This window comes from Triturus cristatus, chromosome 2_2 (assembly GCF_964204655.1).
Source record: "Triturus cristatus chromosome 2_2, aTriCri1.1, whole genome shotgun sequence".
NCBI lineage: Eukaryota > Metazoa > Chordata > Amphibia > Caudata > Salamandridae > Triturus > Triturus cristatus.
The window spans coordinates 427,557,767-427,578,662 of record NC_140582.1 but is presented as its reverse complement, the minus strand read 5'-3'; the positions used below and the strand labels follow the sequence as shown (position 1 = coordinate 427,578,662).

At 41.3% G+C, this 20,896-nt stretch overlaps 1 protein-coding gene across 5 annotated transcripts in view; it reads left to right on the top strand.

Moving 5' to 3' along the window:
• The window catches only part of UGT8 (UDP glycosyltransferase 8), a 382,545-nt gene that overhangs the window by 9,735 nt on the left and 351,914 nt on the right, over positions 1-20,896 (top strand). For 2 of the 5 annotated variants that reach the window (XM_085641503.1, XM_085641504.1), the window contains exon 2: positions 5,121-5,223. The exons of the other annotated variants lie outside the window; for them this stretch is intronic. The gene's annotated coding sequence lies outside the window, so the exon portion shown is untranslated. The remainder of the gene's footprint in view (positions 1-5,120; positions 5,224-20,896) is intronic. 5 annotated transcript variants of the gene reach the window in all.

The window sequence follows — 20,896 nt, the reverse complement described above, 5'->3', positions numbered from 1 at the left end:
AATAGCCATAGTGTGGTTAAAATAACTTTGCGTAATTAATGCCCATGCAATAGTCACCCCATCATTTGGATCATCACATGGCACTATAGCCCTTCTTTAAAGCATGTCTCCTTACATTTTTAAGGTATACACTTTGTTTAATGACCAAACGTGTAGTTACACAGGTAATAGGCATCAAATTGTCCGCTAACACCATCCTAATTTTATTATTGTTGAACTTATTTTATCTTCCACAAATTTGGTTATACTGATCGCCTTTTCTTTCCTAGTTTTGAATGCTAATTTTGGTGGCAGGTTGGAGCCACCTGGGTGGGTCCAAACTGGGGTGGCATAGTAAGAAAAAGACCAATGGATTAAACCCAGATCTCTTGGCTGGGGGTGGATGGTTGAAAAATGTTAACACTCCATCCATCATCTTCTTGTGTTTGCTATGATGCTATGATGGAGCCTCCCTCCATCCTCAATCTGATAAGTAGTTTGTTTAAAAGGTGCACCAAACGATCAAATGTAATACATACAAATGGCTTCTGCTAAAGAGTTTAAAGGTGATGACCATAGGTAATATGAATAATTAATGAGACCCTGATCTGAAAGTATTAAAATTGCTGATCAGCCAATGTTTTGCCGACACAGCACTGAAGAGTCCCAGGACCAAATTAAATATATTTCTGGGCATTTTGTATTTCAAATCGCCCAAGCACTTACTTATAACCTCACCATACACTGGAACACTGTATAAAATATTGGTTACAACATATGACGAGAAAGAGATTAGAGCAGCTGTAACATTAAATTGTCATTACCCCAAGCATGAAATAGTGCTTTCAAGATGAAGTCGAATAAAATGTTAGCCACAAAAAAGCTTATTTATTCCCCTGTTAAATTTTTGATCCTAATTACTCAGGGAAAGGTACCAACTCAGAAAAATAAAAAAGTGATAGGGGGAATGCTTTGATTCATCTCACTGGTAATTAACCGAGCTACATTCCAGTTTATAGTTTTGTTGCCCACTATACCACTTTAGACAGAGATCAGCCAATGCAGATTAGACTCGCCCACTAGGAAGAGTCTGACCTGAAATGGAAGGACTGGTCTCTTCGAGGAGGGAACACAAGCAATATCAACTGGTTTTGAGTTACTTGGGGCTCATTAGTGAAATGCAGCTTCAGTTCTATGGGGTTCAGTGATACCTGCAATGTGTAGATTAAAGAGGTTTGGGGCAGAATAATACAACAGTCCGTTCATGGTAAAAGGTTTAGTTGACAGCAAACCATAATGTCCACTTTGCATCCTGATCCACATATGCTTGATGCAAATCTTGGGCAACAGGTCTATTTCCATGGAAGCCAACTTCTGTCATAAACATGCTATAGTGTACTCCACTCATTTTAAGACAGGATTTTATGGTTGCACTAATAAAAGAGTTTAACAGAAAATCCAAAGTGATTTAAAATCAATTCCTGAAACTGGAGAAGGTTAGGAGAGCTAGGTGTTCGGAGGCTAGGGCTTGTACATGAAAATCTACACTTCTGAATGCAACACTCTAGAATTCCGAGCATTGTGATAAACAGATTAAATCTGCACAGTAAATTTAGGAAAAACGTTGACATATTCATTTATTGCATTTTCATTAAATGCAGATCTACCTTACTAGAAGTACGAGTGCCCTTCACACAATAGAACAATTGATAGACTGGTACCTCTTTACAAAGAACAGTGAAAATACTAAATGATCTGGAAAAAAGCAGGAACAAAGAATGTTAAAAATTCAAATAAAGAGGTTCAATTAATTTAGGATGTCACACATTTTGTATCAGAATTATTATAGACAAAAAGCCGAAAAGCAAGGAACGTGGTTTGCCGTAAGATTGAGAACCAGTGGAGATGAAGAAAAGGAAGTCGGCAATAACAAAAATCTAATCCAGTTAGCTTATTGAGAGAAGTAAGAGCCTTGATAGAGGGGTCAAGAAGGAAGAAGAAAGAAACAAAAATGAATTGTGCTTAATAGGGATAGTAGAGGTGATTACCTCAACTAAAAAGTCTGAAAGGGTGAATTGTTTGTTTTTCTTGAATTGAGAGAGATCTGAACTTCTCAAGTCTTGGGGTCCCTGTGCCCTTAGTAACTCACGAGGGGGGAGGGGACATAAGCCCCTAACTCCTTAAAAAAAGAAAGGCCCTGGGGGATGGTGTACCTGGGGTCCTAGTGGCTTGGGGAGAGGAACCATTCACCACCTCCCTTTAATAAAAAAGAAAGACCCTGGGGGATGTGGTCTCCGGGGTCTTAAAGGCTCTGGGAGAGGGCCACGTGCCCCCTCTCCTTAATAGAAATGAAAGGCCCCAAGAGATGGGGTCCTCAGGGCCTTTAAAGCTCATAGAGGGGGGCTCCATGCCCCCTTCCAATCATTAAAATTAAGGGTGTCCTGAGTGGGTACGGGAACACCAAAATGAATAATAAATGAGCGGCAGTAGTACCCAATAATGCCGTGTGAGGACTTTTTGGTTTATTGTTTTTTTAGCTTGGAGGTGCCCCGGGAATAAGGAGGGGCACCACCAAACTGGCAGTAATGATTTGGGGGTCTGCAAGGAGTGCTTCAGTCCCCCAGCAACATTAAAACAACTGTAAGTATCCTTGGTCATTAGTAACATGACCCTAGGAGAATTTATCATATTGTTTTAAAGCACTGTACTCTCTTCATGTCAAGTGAAAGGCCCTCCTATGGTTGTTTTTATGATTGCATTTTGTGGGCTGATAAACATTCAAAGAAAGACTCATAGACATGTTGATTTTATTTATAAAAAAAAAAAATGTCACTGAGTTTTTCTTGTAACATTTTTCAGCCCACAAAAACAATATTAAAAACTGTGTTAAAAAATAAAACTCCCAGACATGTTTAAAAAAAAATCTTTACTAAACATTTTAATAATAATGACTATTATTTTTTTTTTCTTTTTTTTTTTCTTTTGTATTCATCCTCATATGCCTCATGAAAAGATAACCAGATTCCATTTGCACACCTAGCTGGACATAGCCGTAGCTCTCTGTGCTTGCGTGCTGGAAAAACCGGAAACAGGAAAGGGAGGAGAGAATACTCAGCTCTGTCACTTTATGGCCCGGGTTTTTGAGAGCATCGCACTCCACCTCGCCTTCCCACTTTTCTCTCCACCGCATTCCCCCAAGCGTCTGAGCGCTGAATAGGAAGCATCAAATGGAGAAATGCCAAGGTAGCCGGACGAGGCTTAGCAGGCGTAATCATCGGATATTAGAAAGTGTTTGCTGCTCGCACCACGCCAAAGCGGGGGACCAGAAATGGTGATTCTTAAAAGCTCTCGTGTCCAGCCCAGATACATTTTTAATGGAAAGCACCCACTGTTATGACTATTATTAAACATTGCATTGTGTGAATTATTGAAATAAACATTAGACTAAAAACATTGGTTATTTTTGGGGAAAGATGATAAGATCTTCTTTATATATTAATATACTCACCCCAAGAGAAAGACAATAGGCTCACTTTTTATATTTTGGTGTAGTCACTCTTTGTCAAAGTCAGTATGTCTGCCTGAATGCAGCCATGACCTGTGAGACCAATCAAATGCCAGAAGGCTGTATGCTGCGTGGGGTTGGTTGCTGCAATGGGGTTGAATGTAGGGCCTGACCTCAGGCCAGATCCTGCGGTCAACCCAACGCTGTGCACAACCAAAGGCCATGCACAGTGGATGATGGGGTTGGACAGAGGACCTGACCACAGACCAGGTTCTGCAGCCAACCCCACACTGCCCACAGCTGAAGGCCATCTGAACTGTGGGTTGCTTGCCTGTGATAGGTTGGATGCGGGACTGGCCACAGTCCAAATATTGTGCCTGTAGGGGCGTTGACTTTACATATGGTAATAAAATATTACATTATGTTAAAAAAAACTTGAAATTCACTGAGAAAATGCAAAGGTTAAAGTGACTGTTAGAAATGGAATACCCGGTTGGCTGAGGTACGCACCCTGGCCAGGCAGCAATCACCACTCTAGTCAGGGTAAGTTAAGCACAGATTAAAAGATAGTCTGTACTCACCCTCTGGTAGCAGTCAGGCTTATCTAAAGAGACAATGTGTAAAATACACACACACTCTCTCTCTCTCTCTCTCTCTCTCTCTCTCTCTCACACACCCAATGGATACACCACAAAAAGACTCCACACAGGTTTAGGATGATAGATTATTATGGTCTGAACAAAACAAGACCAAAACAACAAACATCCAATGTATAGAAGTTGAGATATTGAATTTCAAAAGAATTAGCAAAAAATGGCACTTAGAAGCAATAAAAGCTTTAGGGGTTACATGAGGTCACGTTGGACTGGGGCAAAGTCAAAGTTCGGGCCGACCGCGATAGAGCACCAGCCGGCTACAGGACCCATGCAAGCCCCGGTGAACAAAGTACCTTTCTGGGTCGCAGCAGTGAGATGCATCGTGAGATGCATAGATGCGGGTCCCACAAGTCAAGGATTAGTTGATTTTCTCCATGCGCTGATCTTGATGCGTCAGTTCCACTGACAGGTGCCAAAGTCGAGAGGTGTCGAGCTATGCGCCTGGTTTCTCCATGGAGTCAAGGAGATGTGTCGATCTCTCCAAACTGCAGCAGCGGCAATACGATATCTGATGTGTCGATCTCCAGAGGCAAATCGCTGGTTCCTATGCAATACACCGATTTTACTCCCGCAACCGGGTCAATGCGCCGGTTCTCCTACACGCAGACATTAGATGCATCGAAGTCTGTATTGCAAGTATCTGGGCCACTTCCAGTGAGCCAGGCACAGGAGCAGCGGTAGAGACTTTGATATACCTGAGTCTCAAGCAACAGGAGTCAAGCCAACAAGCCCTTGAAGCATGGTATCTGCTAGCGCATAATTCATGCATGATACATCCACCATGCATGATGTGTGTATACACCGCTGTTCATCGCAGGCATCCCCTCTACAAACAGCATTTTCCATGGCTATCTTTGACTCACCAAAAGCATCAGAGCACAGCAATAACGCACAGCATGCAAGTAAGGAAAGCCACATGCCGAATGTATATATGTTCTACATGTTAGTATGGCCTTTATGTTGTGTGTTTTTTCTTACAGATCGCATCTAATCATCAACGTGAATAAGACTAAATACATGGTCTTCCATGCAGAAACCATCAATTGTCCAATACCAAAACTGGACGGCCTACAACTGGAACGGGTGAATACTTTTGATTATCTGGGTTTGACCCTTAATAACAAAATGACCTGGGCCACCCAGATCTCCAAAGTAAATTTAAAACTTGTCCAGATATCAGGGGGGATTTTAAAGATGTTTAAAAATAGTCATCTAAAATTAATTAGCCCTCTGGTAGAGAACTACAAAACTCAGGCTAGGGGGGTGGCAGCATATGGTGCTGAATTATGGGGCCATAATCCAGTTTTGATTTTAACTAAATCAGAAAATCGTTTTTTTAGACATTTGTTTGCATTACCGACAAGCACCCCCATTCAGCCACTTAGGATGGGCTTGGGTATCCAACCAATTGCGGACATGGTCTCCTCCAGACCTGTAATGTACTGGCGACGACTATGGAGCACTCCCGAACTTGTTAACTTTCAGGAGGAACTGAAGTCCATTCTATTGCTACCTAGGGCAGGCGCTATTCCCTGGGTAGCCTATGTTAAAAAATTACTTAGGGAGATTGGGAGAGAAGACCTCTGGCTCTTACCTGAGGCCACTTGTTCCTCTCTCCCAAAAAGAGCATTGGCAAAAATCCTGGAGGAATACAAGCTGACTCAGATCATTCGATCGGCTAATACTCCAAACTTGACCTCGGTTTTTCTCGAGGCCAAGCTTGGGTATCGATTTGAGCCCGCAATAGATCTGATTCACCCGGTAATTGCCAAAAAATTATACCTACAATTTAGATACGGGTCTCTTCCCCTTCGTTCAAGAACTAACAAATGGGCTGGCTCAATCACACAATCCTGTCCTGGGTGCGGTGCCATTGATGAAACCGAGGTTCATACTATAATCTTCTGTCCGGCATATAAAATCCCACGTAGAAAATGGATAATTCAGCTAGCTAAGAACTTAGGGGTCTCGAATCACAGAGATCTCTTCAGGTTGTTGAAATACGATTCGACCCCCGTATATGTTATTGTGATCTCCAAATTTCTTTTTTCTATGTGGTTAATCAGAAGGCAATTACTACCTCATTAAGGTAATTTTATCGATATCATTTTTTTTTTTATTTTTTTTTTTTTTATCTGCTTTTACTATGTATTATGGATTAAGGACTGTACTTATATTCAGCACCATGGTTCTATTCTTGATTAATTCTTTGTTGTTGTAAATACTATTTTATGAACTTTTATGGCTTGTAGCCGAAATAAAGTTTTTTTGACTGACTGACTGACAGATCGCAACCTATTAATGGGTCCGTAAGTACGGTTCGCCCACTACACTCACAGCACACCTTAGCGTGTGTGCTGATATTTCACTCACGTGGCTACCTCCACTTTTGTAGCCACCTCACAATTTTTTCACTCCATGGTCCTGATGAAAGCATTACAATTATCGTAAAAGGCTGAAACATGTTGACCTACATCTAAGGGATATTGAAGTACAATTTTATCTTCACTATATCCCAACTATATTTTTTAACCATGTCCTAAGACCCTTTTAATAAAGATTTTCACTTTGGCACTTCTTGGAGACATTTTTAATCTCACCACTCTCTGAGTACCCAATCCTCAGAGCACTCACTTCACTCAAAAAATTCCGCTCTTTTCTGTAATCAGGCGTTTTAGACCAGCTGGGTTGCATTCGGCAGCCCAGCTGAGACCAATGATGAAGCATGCCACCAACTAGGTTGGTGGGTGAGGGGTCTTTTTACAAATCCATTGGATGTCTGTACTCTGATACTGGATACTGAGTCAACACAAATGGTAACAATTTTTGTGGGTTCGTCCACGTTGTTTTCTACTACCTTTTACATACACAGCACCCTGCCAATACAGCTACCTGGGGTCTACCTTAGGGGTGACAAAAGTGTAATAAAAGGGGAGTTTAAGGCTTGGCAAAGTGGTTTTAAATGCCAATTCACAGTACACTGCACACACAGGCTCTGCAATGGCAAGATTGGGACATGTTTGAAAGGCTACTTGTGTGGGAGGCACAATCAGTGCTGCAGGCCCACTAGTAGCCTTTAATTTACAGGCCCTGGGTATATGGTATACCACTTTACAAGAGACGTATAGGTAACTTAAATATGCCAATCATGTATACACCAATTACCCACATGTTTAGGGAAGAACCACATGTACCTTAGCACTGGTCAGCAGTGATATAGTGCTCAGAGACCAAAGGCCAACAAAAAGTTTCAGCAAAAAGAGGAGGATGAAGGGAACAGTATGGGGTGACCCTTCAAAGAGGGCCTTTTTCCAATAGTGGCATTATAGTGAGGTGAAAATTTCAGTGGCAAGGCAAGATTTTAAACCAAAAAACAAATGAAATACACCTGTTATAGTTATCTCTAGCAATGATAACATGTGTCTTAATTACCCCACCTTTTACATCACACATGACATATTCTATAGCATAATTTTTTTGTTTAAATTTGTTTTATTGAATTTTGGTTTTTCACATCTCAGGTCGTACATTCTATAGCATCATAGATAACATTAGTGCACATTTATGACATCTTGAGATCACTGTGCATTGGGGGATGATTTATAGTTACTTTTTACATTACTGCACAAGTTATAGTTAGCAGAGATAACTATAACTGGTGAATTTCAATTATTTTTTTAGTTTAAAATGTTACAGTGTCACTGACATTTTCACCTAACTATTACGTCACTTGTTTTTTTTTACACACACACACAAACACACACACACATATTTCTTTTTACTCCACGTCGACATACCTTATAGATAATGCAAGAGATGACCAAAAGGTTTTAAGATACTCAACTCTTACAATAAAATATGTTCAATCACTGCATTTACCAAAGTTTTTCTTTTGTGCTTTTCTTAATCAGTAACAACTGAGGAACCTTAAAAAATTAACATTTTACTGTCATGATAGAAGAAAGCAGATTTTGCTGGGTCTCTGGGTTAGAACAAATGATATTCCCCATGGGGAGCTGCCTTCAGGTTGTCAATAAAAACTTGACTACGAATTTATTGTCTGCTGTTGTATCCTCAAAGTGATACAGAGCAACCTTTGGAACTTTTTATGCTCATTCACATGGCGTGATAGCTGTAAATTCTGTTGCTTTGAAAACAGACCTGGGGCGGACAGGTTGGGCGAGGGCCCAGATCTTATCTACTCTACTTAAGGTGGGCTTATCACTGTTCCTGCGCTCCCAGAGGGCCCCACCCTGAGTGCGCCCACTCATTAAAAGGAAATACATTGGGCCCGATTCACAGAACTAACTTAAGACAAAATCCTAAACTTACTACCATTTTGGTATTCACAGAAGGCACTTGCTCATTTTGGTATTCACAGAAGGCACTTACACATTTCGGTATTCACAGAAGTTAGGAGTCCTAACTTTAGGACTCCTAAATGCCTTCTGTGAATACCGAAAGTCTTAAAATTAGGATTGTTCTCAGTTTAGTAGTAGTATAGTTAGGACTCCTAACTTTAGGACTCCTAAATGCCTTCTGTGAATACCGAAAGTCTTAAAATTAGGATTTTTCTCAATTTAGTAGTCCTAAATTTAGGACTCCTAACTTTAGGACTCCTAAATGCCTTCTGTGAATACCGAAAGTCTTAAAATTAGGATTTTTCTCAATTTAGTAGTCCTAAATTTAGACTTAGGACTACTAAATTGAGAAAAATCCTAATTTTAAGACTTTCGGTATTCATAGAAGGCATTTAGGAGTCCTAAAGTCAGGAGTCCTAACTATACTACTACTAAACTGAGAAAAATCCTAATTTTAAGACTTTCGGTATTCACAGAAGGCATTTAGGAGTCTTAAAGTTAGGACTCCTAACTTCTGTGAATACCGAAATGAGTAAGTGCCTTCTGTGAATACCAAAATGAGTAAGTGCCTTCTGTGAATACCAAAATGGTAGTAAGTTTAGGATTTTGTCTTAAGTTAGTTCTGTGAATCGGGCCCATTTTGTTTGAGTGTTTCCTTTAGCTTCGTCGGGTTAAAGGTATTGGAGTACACTGATTCCGCTATAAAACAGAGGATGTTGCAAATAGGTAATAAAGCAATAAGAAAACAACTACAGAAAAATGTTTTATGCTACCAAAATGCATAAATGAGAGTGTAGTGTTAGAACTCATGGGATTTTATTTGCAAGCCCCTTTTGCAGCGGGAGCGTCACTTTTAACATGGGAAAAATGGCATACCTGCAGTGCAAGGGGCTTGTCAGTAAGCCCCCATGGTGTATTGGTCTCTTGGGTATTAATTTCTGCTGGTGTTTGCTGGTGCTCGGCACAGGCACCTATTGCTGACAGTCCACAACATAATGGCGCTGTCTTTCTATTTTTAAGCACTGTAAAGCAGCAGAGTGTTTAAAATATCAATATATATTAAAATCAAAGTAATAATTTATAGCTTTGGTTAACACAGAATAGACCAAATCGACACATTTGTTAGAGAGTGATGGTTAGTAAAAAACAGAGATAATGCATTTGGCAACGTTTGCAGGCGTAGTGGGTGGTTCAGGTTGAAGTTGCCTTCCATGCTCACCTTGATCACTGGCACTTTTTAATTTTTTTTTTCAGATGTAGCAATGATTACAGAAGATTTTATAGAAATATCCGCTGTTCATTGTTCACTAAACAGGTTCACACATAGAAGCGACAGTGGCTTCTAACACTAAAACCAATGACTAGAATCATAGGTTGCAGAAACCGATATTGACAATAGTGAAATCAATGTGTTTTACAATGACACAGACTTTACATTGGCACTTCATGAACCACTTCTTCTTTATAATGTTTCACTATCGTTTTTCATTGCTTTTCTTTTCTGTATTTAGTTTCTAAGAGCCTTGGTTCCACACAATTCTCAGCTGCAAAATCTGGGGGTAATGCATTCGATGGACATCATAACTGATGACATCAACAATGCACTTTAACATATCATGAGTGATGTAATACATGAGGTCATAAGCAGTGCATGGCAGGGGCATAGGTTTTAGTTAGCGGAGAAAACTATGAATGGTGAATTTGAGTATGTTTAAAAAACAAACAAAAAAAACATTCGTTTTCATCCATAACTATAGCATCAATTTAACCTTTATTTTTGTTAAGTAATGTAAGAACTTATTACCATATCTAACTATAAAGTCACAGTAAACTCCTCCTGGAGACTTGTATGTCAGTAAAAAATGAAAGCAATCTCACCTGCAGTCAATGTTGGTGTGTGAGTGATCTACCAAAGTATGTCTATTCAATGAATGGTTTACACGGTAACATACAGAGGTGTTTTATACCAGCTGTCCACATGTCCTAGGTATGTGATCACACTCAAGTGTTTTGTGGCTAATATTTGTTGCCTATACATCATTGTTTTGTGCGGTCACACAATAGAATAATAGTTCATAATTTATAAATCCACTAACCCTGTGTTTTTCCACCCACTAAAAAAGCACTTTGAATGTCTCTTTAGCGTTGGAAAGCCCAATATAAATACAATTGTAATGTATTACTATGATCACACTTATCCCAAATTAATTCGCTCTACCACAAAGAAACTTGATTGAAGGGTTTCCTTAAGAGCACAAAACGAATCCCAACAAGCTACAATAACCACTGGGTTAACCACAAACCTTGGGTTCCAGTTGGAGCAGCATGTCACTTGCCCTAAAGCACTTGTTCTTCTCTAATCCCACTTGATTACTGGTTCTTTGGAAGTGCATGGTAGTAAGCCCACTGTTTTGGGGTGACCCATAGCAGGCCTTGCCCACTCCCATGGAGTCTTTAAGGTACCGAAACCTGTTAACCTCTGAAAGATGGGCTGCTTTACCTTACCATGAGCGTTCTTCCTTAGTGAGGCGTTGATATCCCCATTCTTACAAGAAAGTGGAGATCTTCGGTTAAGTCTTTCATCTGGCTTCCTTTCTTAGTAGACTACTGCGGACCTGATATGACTTCTGCAGTGTCCAAGGCCTTCCTCTCCTTTCTGGTGTTGGAATACAAATCCCAAACCAGCATTTAAGTCTCTTGGATCTGACAATATTAAATTCAGGAGCTGCCCGAGAGACGACCACGAGGGAAAAGTAAATCCATCGAAATACCACCCCCCCACCCCGCCCCGTCACCCCACCACTCTTACCTGCACGGGCCACGGCTGATTAAATTATCCAAATACTTATGCAATTGCACGAAACCATTGCCAAAGTAGGCTTAACAGTGTTCAAATTCGTCTTGCTGGATCTGTGCACACACTAGTGCTGCCAACTTTTTTCTGGAAGCAATGGTGCAAAGCATTTTTAAGATTTGTGAAACCTTAAACACAATGGCATATTTTTAAAGATTTGATCTTCCATTGAGCTGTAAAGTATTGCTAAATGCTAAATGCTAAATTGCTGAAATGCCCTCGTCCATTACGCTGATAAGATAGCTCATGTTTAAAAAAATTAATTTGCTGTAGAGATCTGTGTGTCCCCTGAACATCCCAGGTCCGAGTTCTGGTAAGGCTGACTCAGGCTACTGGGTTGATAACATTGTTGTTTATTGATTTACACCTACTGTTAAGTGCAGAAATACCAATCAATTATGTGTGTCCTTCTTTGCACCTGTCAACCCCACAAATAACTGGTCAGCCACTCATTGTTCTTTGGTGCGATCAGTGTAATGATCTAAGTGGTTAATATTTTCATTACGTAAACTCTGTTCATATCAATTTTAAAACCTACAATGTGAGAGTCAGAGCCCCAGGTCATTAACAACCTATGGTTGCTGCATAATTAATGCATAGTTAAACATTTCACATGAGTGTAACTTCCTTAAAGACATATTCAGCTCTATTTAAATGAGCAACAGTTGCTTCTGAAATAGAATTACCCGTCACATGCTAAATTGCAAGTGCTTTTCAGGTCTTGCCTACAGAGAGCTTTGGCTGTCTGATTTAAAAAGACCTTTTGTGCCTATTGCAAATATTTCTAGTGGACTTTGGGTCAGCCATTGCTTATCACTGGTTAGCTTTTTTTCTCAATCTCATTTGCCAGCTTCCGATTTAATGGCTTTACTTTATCTTATTCTTCTTGTACCTCCCCTGGAGTATAGCTGTGTTATAGAGTTTCTGATTGGATGTGTTATATCCTTCCACTTCTTGCAATCAGCAACAAAAAAAAATCTTCCCCTTTTGGCATTCATAGGGAATACATGTGTTTTTCCTCTCTCTATAGTGTGCTTATTTTAATTTATTTTTGCCACCCCATTTGCTTTTGTTGAATCATAGTAGAAAGTTACTTTTACACCCCTATAATGCACACACGAAGTACATTACCAATTAATGAAACTAGCTTTTCAACACTTTTCAGAGCACGTTATTCGTTCAATAACACTGTCCTTCTCAAAGTTTTCTGTTCCTTCCCTACCTCTTCTGACTCTTTGCTTTAATTTTTTTTTCTATGTATTCCCCCTCCCAGTGTCACGAGTGTGAGGGCGCAGCAGCTGCACACTGCTGCCGCACTGCTCAAGCCGCTGATCATTGCTCTCCAGTGTTCCCCCATCCAGTTTCTCCTTCCTGCTCCCCGGCCTACTCCTCGTTTTCACAATCTTTCTCTTTTTTATCCCGAAAGGACACCGCCGCTGTGAAGTGCTAAGGGGGCCACTCTTTTCCTATTTTACGTGCTCCTGCGTATTTTATTTGATCTTTTAAATTTATTTCCCTAACAGGACCATCAGCCAGGCTGGAACAGTAAGTTATCAAGCATTTGCAATGCAATAGGTCTCGCATTTGAGAGATTTTGATCTATTGGCGTTGTAAATGACTAACAGCCTCATGCATCAACCCAAAATCCAGTCGGTAAAATACCGATTCGGTAATAGCTCCCGGTATTAAGTAAAAAATACCCAATCCCAATGCATCAACCCAAAAGCAGAAATCGCTATTTAAGGAATCCTTAAATAGCGATTCTTTAAATAGGGATTCCTTAAATACCGATTCCTTAAATAGCGATTGCATTTAAGGAATCCCAAAGTGAGATTCCTTAAATGCAATGCATCAAAGTTAAAAAATTAGCGATTTCGCTAATAGGGGGAGCAAATTACCATGAAGATGAACTGCATGGTAATTTGCAAAAACTTTGAAAAATGCACTTTTGTGCATTTTTCAAAGTTTCATGTTGCGCACACACATGCCCTTAGAGCATGTGTGTGTGCAACATATGAGCACATATCATTTTCAAGGGTGCAACAGGGTGTCCTTTTGACACCCTGGCACCCTTGAAAGTGCTCCCGCTATTAGCGATTCGGTAATACCGAATCGCTAATACAGAATGGCTTTACATTCATTCCTATGAGCCTCCAAGCCCATAGGAATGAATGGGTAGGTATTCCTTATTACCGATTCGGTATTACCGATTCGGTAATAAGGAATATTAAGGAATCGCTATTTGAATAGCGATTCCTACATGCATAGCCTTTTGCTATTCCTTATTAGCGATTCCTTATTTTTCGCTAATAAGGAATCGCAAATGGCATTGTTGATGCATAGGCCCCAATGTCTTTTACCCATGTTTTTTGGGTGGAGTTGTTTGGAAAAATAGGCAATATTTGCTTGTGCAGTTTATTTGTGCTTACCATAAGTTTGTTCTATATAAATTATGATTGTAATGTCACAGTGGTAACAAGAGCTCCTTACATTGTGCAAAATGCACAGTCTCCCCCTATTACTGATGTGAAACTTCACTTAATCCCTGATAGCAACACCCTTGGACAAGCCCCTCACTCTCCAAAACATTGGTCCTGTATACAATGCACAGAAGCAGTTTTATACCAGCAGTCGGGCCTACAGTTCACGCCACTGTATTTCGAATAATAAAGTCAGGAACCCTGAGAGGAGACAAACAGGGCTGTTTGTGCCTTTCTGCTCAAAGGAGTTTTAAAAAGTGTCCCTTTTTCTTCTGCCAAAACAGCCTTAAGCCCACGCTGCCGGACCCAAACCCAACATGATTTTAGATGCGCATAAAGCCTCCTCATTCCTCCCTCCATTCAAGTCCTGTCATAAATCAGAAGGTGCTAAATGAGGACTTAACCTGATTAGACTGTCCTCGTGGCCTGTGGAACAAGCATTGGCAAATGCACTAGGTTTCGCCTATATGATTAATAATGTTTTGATTTTTTTTTTTAGCTTGGTGAGCGGTGAGCAGTTTTGCAATATAAGTTTAAGAAACTCCATAATCTCCAGGAGGATTTCAGAGGCAAAGTCAGGCAATAAATGCCGGACAGTGTGTTTGTTAAACAGGCACAGATGCCCAAGGGCTGGGCAGACCAGTGCAATCTGAAATTTAAACTGCCTTTTAAAGCTGCACCCATGGGGGATTCTTTAACATTTCGCCTCTGTGGCCCACATCTTTTCAACTGAGCAGTAGTAGTCTTTTTGTGGCAAGGAAACTGCCAGAAACCCCTGCCTTTTGAACCTAAAGACCACAAAATAAACCAGACGCTAGTAAGAATGTGCAGTCACATTCTAAAGTGAGAGCAAGTAAGGTCTAATCCAGGGTTGTTCATACTGCTTACAAAACACAATTGTGTGAGATAAATACATCATCTTCCTTTCTGTTCAATGGACAGAGCTTTGTGTGCTCGAGAACGTTTTAATACATTCCCTCAGTTTTATTTCAATTTAAATGCATGCAAATCAGTGTGTGCTTTTTTAGCACAGCATCAATTAAAACAGAGATTTAATTCCGGGCTGTTCGAGGTCCATGCACAATTGAACCGAATGTGACGTCATCAGAGGACTAAGAAGGTGAAGGGCGACAGTAACAATCAAGTGAGAAAAAAGTTATCGCCTCCTTGTTTTTTCGGAACCTGTAGTACAATAGGGTTTGTAATTTTTTTTTAATGCAAGCTTAATTGTATGGCCATATGTGTTACTGTGGCTGTTCTTTAGATGGATGACCTAGTAGTACCTCCGAAAAGAACTTCCAAGGTGCTCCTCATAATGGCAGAACAAGCAGTGCGGCCGCACACGCAAACAAATATAATAAAAAAGAAATACAACGGAGTGTCGGCCATGAGAGAGCTTTTCGATGAAGCGAAAAACTTTATCCAGATGCTGTGCCGGCTCTGCTCTAATGATTATTTGCGGCTCGTGCAGGCTGTGGCGTAATACTTCATCTTTACTTGTCACACACTTAAGGTACATGTCCTACCTTTTACCTTCCATGCACCCTGCCCGTAGGGATAGCTAGGCCTACCTTAGGAGTGATTGACATGCAGTTTAAGGGGGTCATAGACGTGGCACACACTTTAGGTGTCAAGTCACAGCTGCAATAACTCTGCGCGCACAGGCCCTGCAATGGCAGAGGCCTTGACAGGTTTGAAAGGCTACTTTGGTGGATTGACCAAGCAGCGCTGCAAGCCCATCAGTAGCATTTAATTTACTGGCCCCGGGTATATGGGATCCCACATTACTGGGGACTGACAGGTAAATTAAATATGCCAAACAGGTGTAGACCAATCTTACCATGCTTACCACAGAGAGCACACACACTTTACACTGGACAGCAGTGCTAAAGTGCCCAGAGTCCTAAAACCACCAACACCAGGTCAGAAAAAAGACTAAGAGGAAGCCAAAAAGTTCAGGGATGACCCTGCAAAAAGGGCCAAGTCCAACACGGTGCTCTTCATAATGGCAGAACAAGCAGTGCGGCAGCACAAGCAAACAAATATAATAAAAAATAAATACAACAGAGTGTCGGCCATGAGAGGGCTTTTTGATGAAGCGGAAAACTTTATCCAGGTGCAGTGCCGTCTCTGCTCTAATGATTATTTGCGGCTCCTGCAGGCTGTGTCGAAATACTTCATCTTTTCCTAGGAGTCTCTGGGCTGCTTGTGATTGTAAAATAAAACACATGCTTCCCAGAGCCCACTCCTCCCTTACCCATCCCCTCCCCATACACACAAGAGTGGAAGGCACTGGTGAGCTCTCAGTACCTGCACTTTAAGCAGTGCTTTAAATGGGCTGGTACTCACAGGTACTGAGTACCAGCACTTTTCTATTGCCGAGGAGAGTACCAGTACTCATGAAAGGATAGGTGCATTGGCTGCTAGGGCTGGTAACCTGTCTATGACTGTCAAAACACTTATGTAGCCCTGAGCCGAGCCCCCGCTGAACTATTCAGCGTGGGCTCATGATATTGGGTGTTCACCATCATGCTGTGTTGTAAGGAATCGAGGCAGCCTAGTGACAGTGCAATTAAGAAAGCCATGGAAGGTAAGGAGGTCGAAATGGCTTTAATCCCGCCCGATTCTTTTGTGTGAGTGTCTGCTTATGTTTATCTGTTTACCTGTGCGTGTGTTGGTGTGAGAGAAAAGAGGGAGGACATCGAGACACTCTTGGGGCAATATGAAAGGAAATGTGTGGAATGCTTTGTGTGTGCAAATCTGTGTGTGTCTGCATGCTCTAGAATATATAGTATTGTGCCAAGTAACAGCAAACAACAGTACTCAAGCTGCAAATATTACAAAACAAGGAAATGCTAAAATATCACTGCATTTGTCTTTTGTTTGTGAAACGATTTAACCTATTTTGTTCATAAAAACCATTTCCCATGTGTTTTGGTATGTGCTACAACTAGTACAGAAGTCAATAAGTATGTCCTATCTTGCCTTTGGCCACGGCCCTGGCCACGCCCCTAGCCCCGCCCACTGGCCACATTTAAATGAGTACCTGCACAATTTTTTTCCCATTTAAAGCACTGACTTTAAGTTATGCAAAGTTACTGAGGCCGGAAACAATTAAAGCAGGCGCCATACTAAAATATAAAGTGCGGCGCCTGTGCCATGGTGATAAAAAAATGAAGTAACAGGAGGCAGGAAACAATTGAAATAAAAAAAAGCAGGCGCTGTGCTAACATATAAAGCCCGTGCATATTTAATTTAGGTGCATGGCGGCCCGTGAAGCGGGCGCCATGGTGATAACAAAACAGAAAAAAACCATGAAACTGGGTGCCGTGCTTGGCGTCGTGGTGGCACAATACAAAATAAAATAAGTAGTCCCTAAACAGAAGAAATGAAAGCTTACTGCATAACAAAACTGTTGTTGGTCGAGGCTCCTTGCGATACAACGGAAGTGATGTTTCAAGAACACCAACCAATGAGGAATCAGCAAAGAAGACTGATGCAGGAGTCAGCCTATGGTAAGCAGCAGGCGGGATTACACGCTGTATAATGACTACAGGAGGTCTTGAAGAAAGCGCATGTGCGCTGACGCTTGTCCTAAAAATGACAAAATGGCCACCTGCGCACCATCACCCAAAAGCACATATGCACACACAACAGTGGTCACCTTACAAAGTCTTTTCATTTTAGAAAACACAGTCAAAGATGGCTGGCTAATGCTTCCACATGCAAGGCCATGTGTCATCAGCCACTGGCGGCCACTATGGCCTTACCTAAAGTCAATATAAACAAGCACTGGCAAAGTCAATTGCTTGGCCTTTTTCATGGGTAAGACCTATCAGCTTTGCCATTCCTTGTTAATGGGACACACAGCTCTGGTGTGTGCCTATTGAACCTGAAGCAGGTGTGCTCGGAAGCAAATATAGTCCATGCCCACCTTTATAAATGTGGGTATTTGCATCAACACTATTTTTAAGTTTTTTCTGCACAGCAAGTGGGAACCTAAACGTTACCTCCCGATGTATCAATTTGCTTTGCTGAGAAGAATATTGAGTTCATGGAAAGAGGCTAAATGCTATTTATTATGTTGTATTTCTGACAAGAAACTGGCCAGTAATATTAGAACTGAAGAGTCCCTGGCCCTTTTTCATGAAGATGGTTGAGCTCTGCATCTGTAACTCTTTCAAAACATGGAGGCCATTGTAAAAGAAGTTCGGATTTTGATTGTTTTACTCAAAACTGCAAAGGTTTCCAGAGGTCACATAATTTCCACGTTGAAATATATTGCTGACCAGTGAGAAGGGCGTTTTTCATTGAACTCAGTTGCCCTCTGCAAAAGACATGAATCCCCCTACCTTTTGTAATCTTTTGGCAGATATTGTGAAGTGCCACATGTGCTTACTTAAACAGCTTGATTTTATAAAGTTATTACAAGCAATAGAACATTCACAGTGGCAGATTCAAAACAGGGAAGCATGCTTTACTGTCAAGGCTGGACTGGCAGTAGCGGCATGGGGCGTTTTCCCGGTGGGCTGGAAGGGTCGGGCTGGTTTTGGAGCAGTGTGGAACATTTTTGTTACTTTGGGCCAGTTTTGCAGCAATGCTGCAATTTCGGCCCCAGGTAACAAAAGCAGCAGTCAGGGGGTCCGGTTTAGTGAAGAAGCAGTGTTTCACACGAGCATCCCCCCCACCCTTGGAGCCGGTCCGATTGAATTGCCAGGGCTGCTTTGTGCTCTCAGTCTGGCACTGTTTACTGTTTTATATTTATGTTTTTTCAAGAGAAAGCAATACCAGATCAGGAGTTGAATTGCTCAACACATTTGAGGGATTGCAGTCAAGAGGCTGAGATTAATTTAAGCAATTCACCCATAAATATTTTGCTTTCATCAATCTGCTTTTAGAGACTTCTAAATCTTATTGGCATCAGGAAACACTATTTAAAGATTGGATTCACATAGGTTTTGCAGGTTCCAACAGTTTAACTAAATTATAGATCATGCTTTACAGTTGGTATAGTAGCTCAAAAAATGTGCATTGGTTTGTTTCCAGAAACTGTGTGAAGTCTGGGGCTGACAACAGTCTGGCTGCTTTGAAGATTTACTGATGCTTAGTTGTGAGTAAAGCCATGATTGCCTCTGTGCATAGCTAGCTTATCTGCTGCCTCTTACTGTATTTTGCTCACTTGTCCCCTAGGAGTACTCAACAGCTCTCCTATTCCACGTGTGTTTGGAGATGTATTTGCCCCCAGCTTACTCATCTGCGTCTGAACAAAGATGCCATTTTATAGTGATCATTGGGCATCACAACGGAGATGTAATTACAAACACGATACATCACAGTGACTTGTTTTTATTGGTATTTGTTAATGGAAGTACTCTTCATACTCTGATACCACATGTGAAGAATAGTATATTTATTAACACTTATTTATCATCAACTTGCACAAACTTCTTTTTTATTGTTAGAGAGCGAATTTGCTACCTCTCAATTGATGGATTCCTGCTCTAATATTTTCTTGACTTTCGATACCTGTGGAAGTGGGCTTAGTTAAATTACTCTGCATTATGCGGGTTAGTGTGATAAAGACAGCATCCTTCAGTTCTTTCATCATACTTTCAGAGGGTTTGTGCTGGGAGGAACAGCGTGGAACAAAAGCCAAAGTCATAATGCATTGTAACCCGTCTTCCACAATACTCGCAGTGAAAGGTATCCCAGGGGCTCGGATAATGCTCTTACGGCACTCCCTTTTGGAGCATGCCCAACCTCAAAGCTTAACCCTACAAGAGGTGCTGGTGAATGCAAGAAACAGCAAAATCATAGTGAAACAGGTGATAACGAACCTGAGGCTTGTTTTCTATGTTAGGACTTTGGCAGATAAAGCTAGAAGTTAAAATTCACCCAATCATCCAGTTGAGTTTGCTGTTGTGGAGCTCGAATAAAGATTTTTATTGGGGCCTATTAAAGCTCATTGGCTCCGATTCTGAGGCAGGCAGGTCAAAATTACCTCATGGAATTTTGCTATGCCTGATTCAGAGCGGGTAGGTGTTTAATACCTGATTGTTGTGGGTGTGGGAGATTCACACTCAGACCTTTATTTATGAGAGCCCTGCGTCACTTTTGCACCAAGTAAAGTGGTACATGTGTGACGAAGGCCTCTGAATCCAATTCATGAAGCGACACAGGGTGGCTTTGAGTGTCCTCATAAATCGTGAGTAAGACAACGCTGCACAAATACTGTGTCGCCTTACTCTGCGCCTGGGAGGCATTCCATGGACATTGCGGTGGGCTTTCCTATACAACACCCATGGATTTTGACGCTGTCCCAGATTTATAAAATCAAAAACCTGGGGAAGCGTCCAATCTGTTCGCCTTCCGAAGTTAGGCGTACAAGGAGAGATACGTTTATTTCTCCTCGTTATGTCCTCTATGTGTGCTACAAAATGCCTTTTAGGATTTTTATGTGCAGTAAGGTGTACCTTCCTGCAAAAAAACAACCCTGCATGCAACTGCAGTACGCAAGGGTGCCTTCTTTGACGCTAGACTGCCGAAATGGTGCCAGTGCAGGGAGAAAGGACAGGAATGCACCGTATTGTCTAAATACGGTGCATTCCTGCCCTTTCACTTTTCCGTAGGGCAGCGCAGCAAGAATCATACTCTAAAATTCCATAAATGAGGGCCTCAATTTTTTCATCCTGTAAATCAGGCTGGAAGAACTGTGGTAGGCTTTGGCTGCAGGAGCAGCCAAGCTACAGTGCCTTTAAAAAAATTGATTTGAGAGGCGGTGTATACAATGCTCCTGTATGTCAGATGAACCCCTCTTCAGCCCTCCCAAACTCCCCTCACTGCGCTCCCTCCACCCCACCCCACACACAGGCTCCACCATAGTTTTACAACCTGTTGAAACCAGGTTTTAAATGTATATGCTATAACTCAAAGGAATAGGGAATTCCAGGTTGTCTTGTGACTGGAATAATGGTCCCACATGGTAATTCCCCATTTCATGGTGTTTTACTTGTGCCTCCCCCACTGCCATCCTTAAGCCGTTCCTCGGCCAGGTACACTTG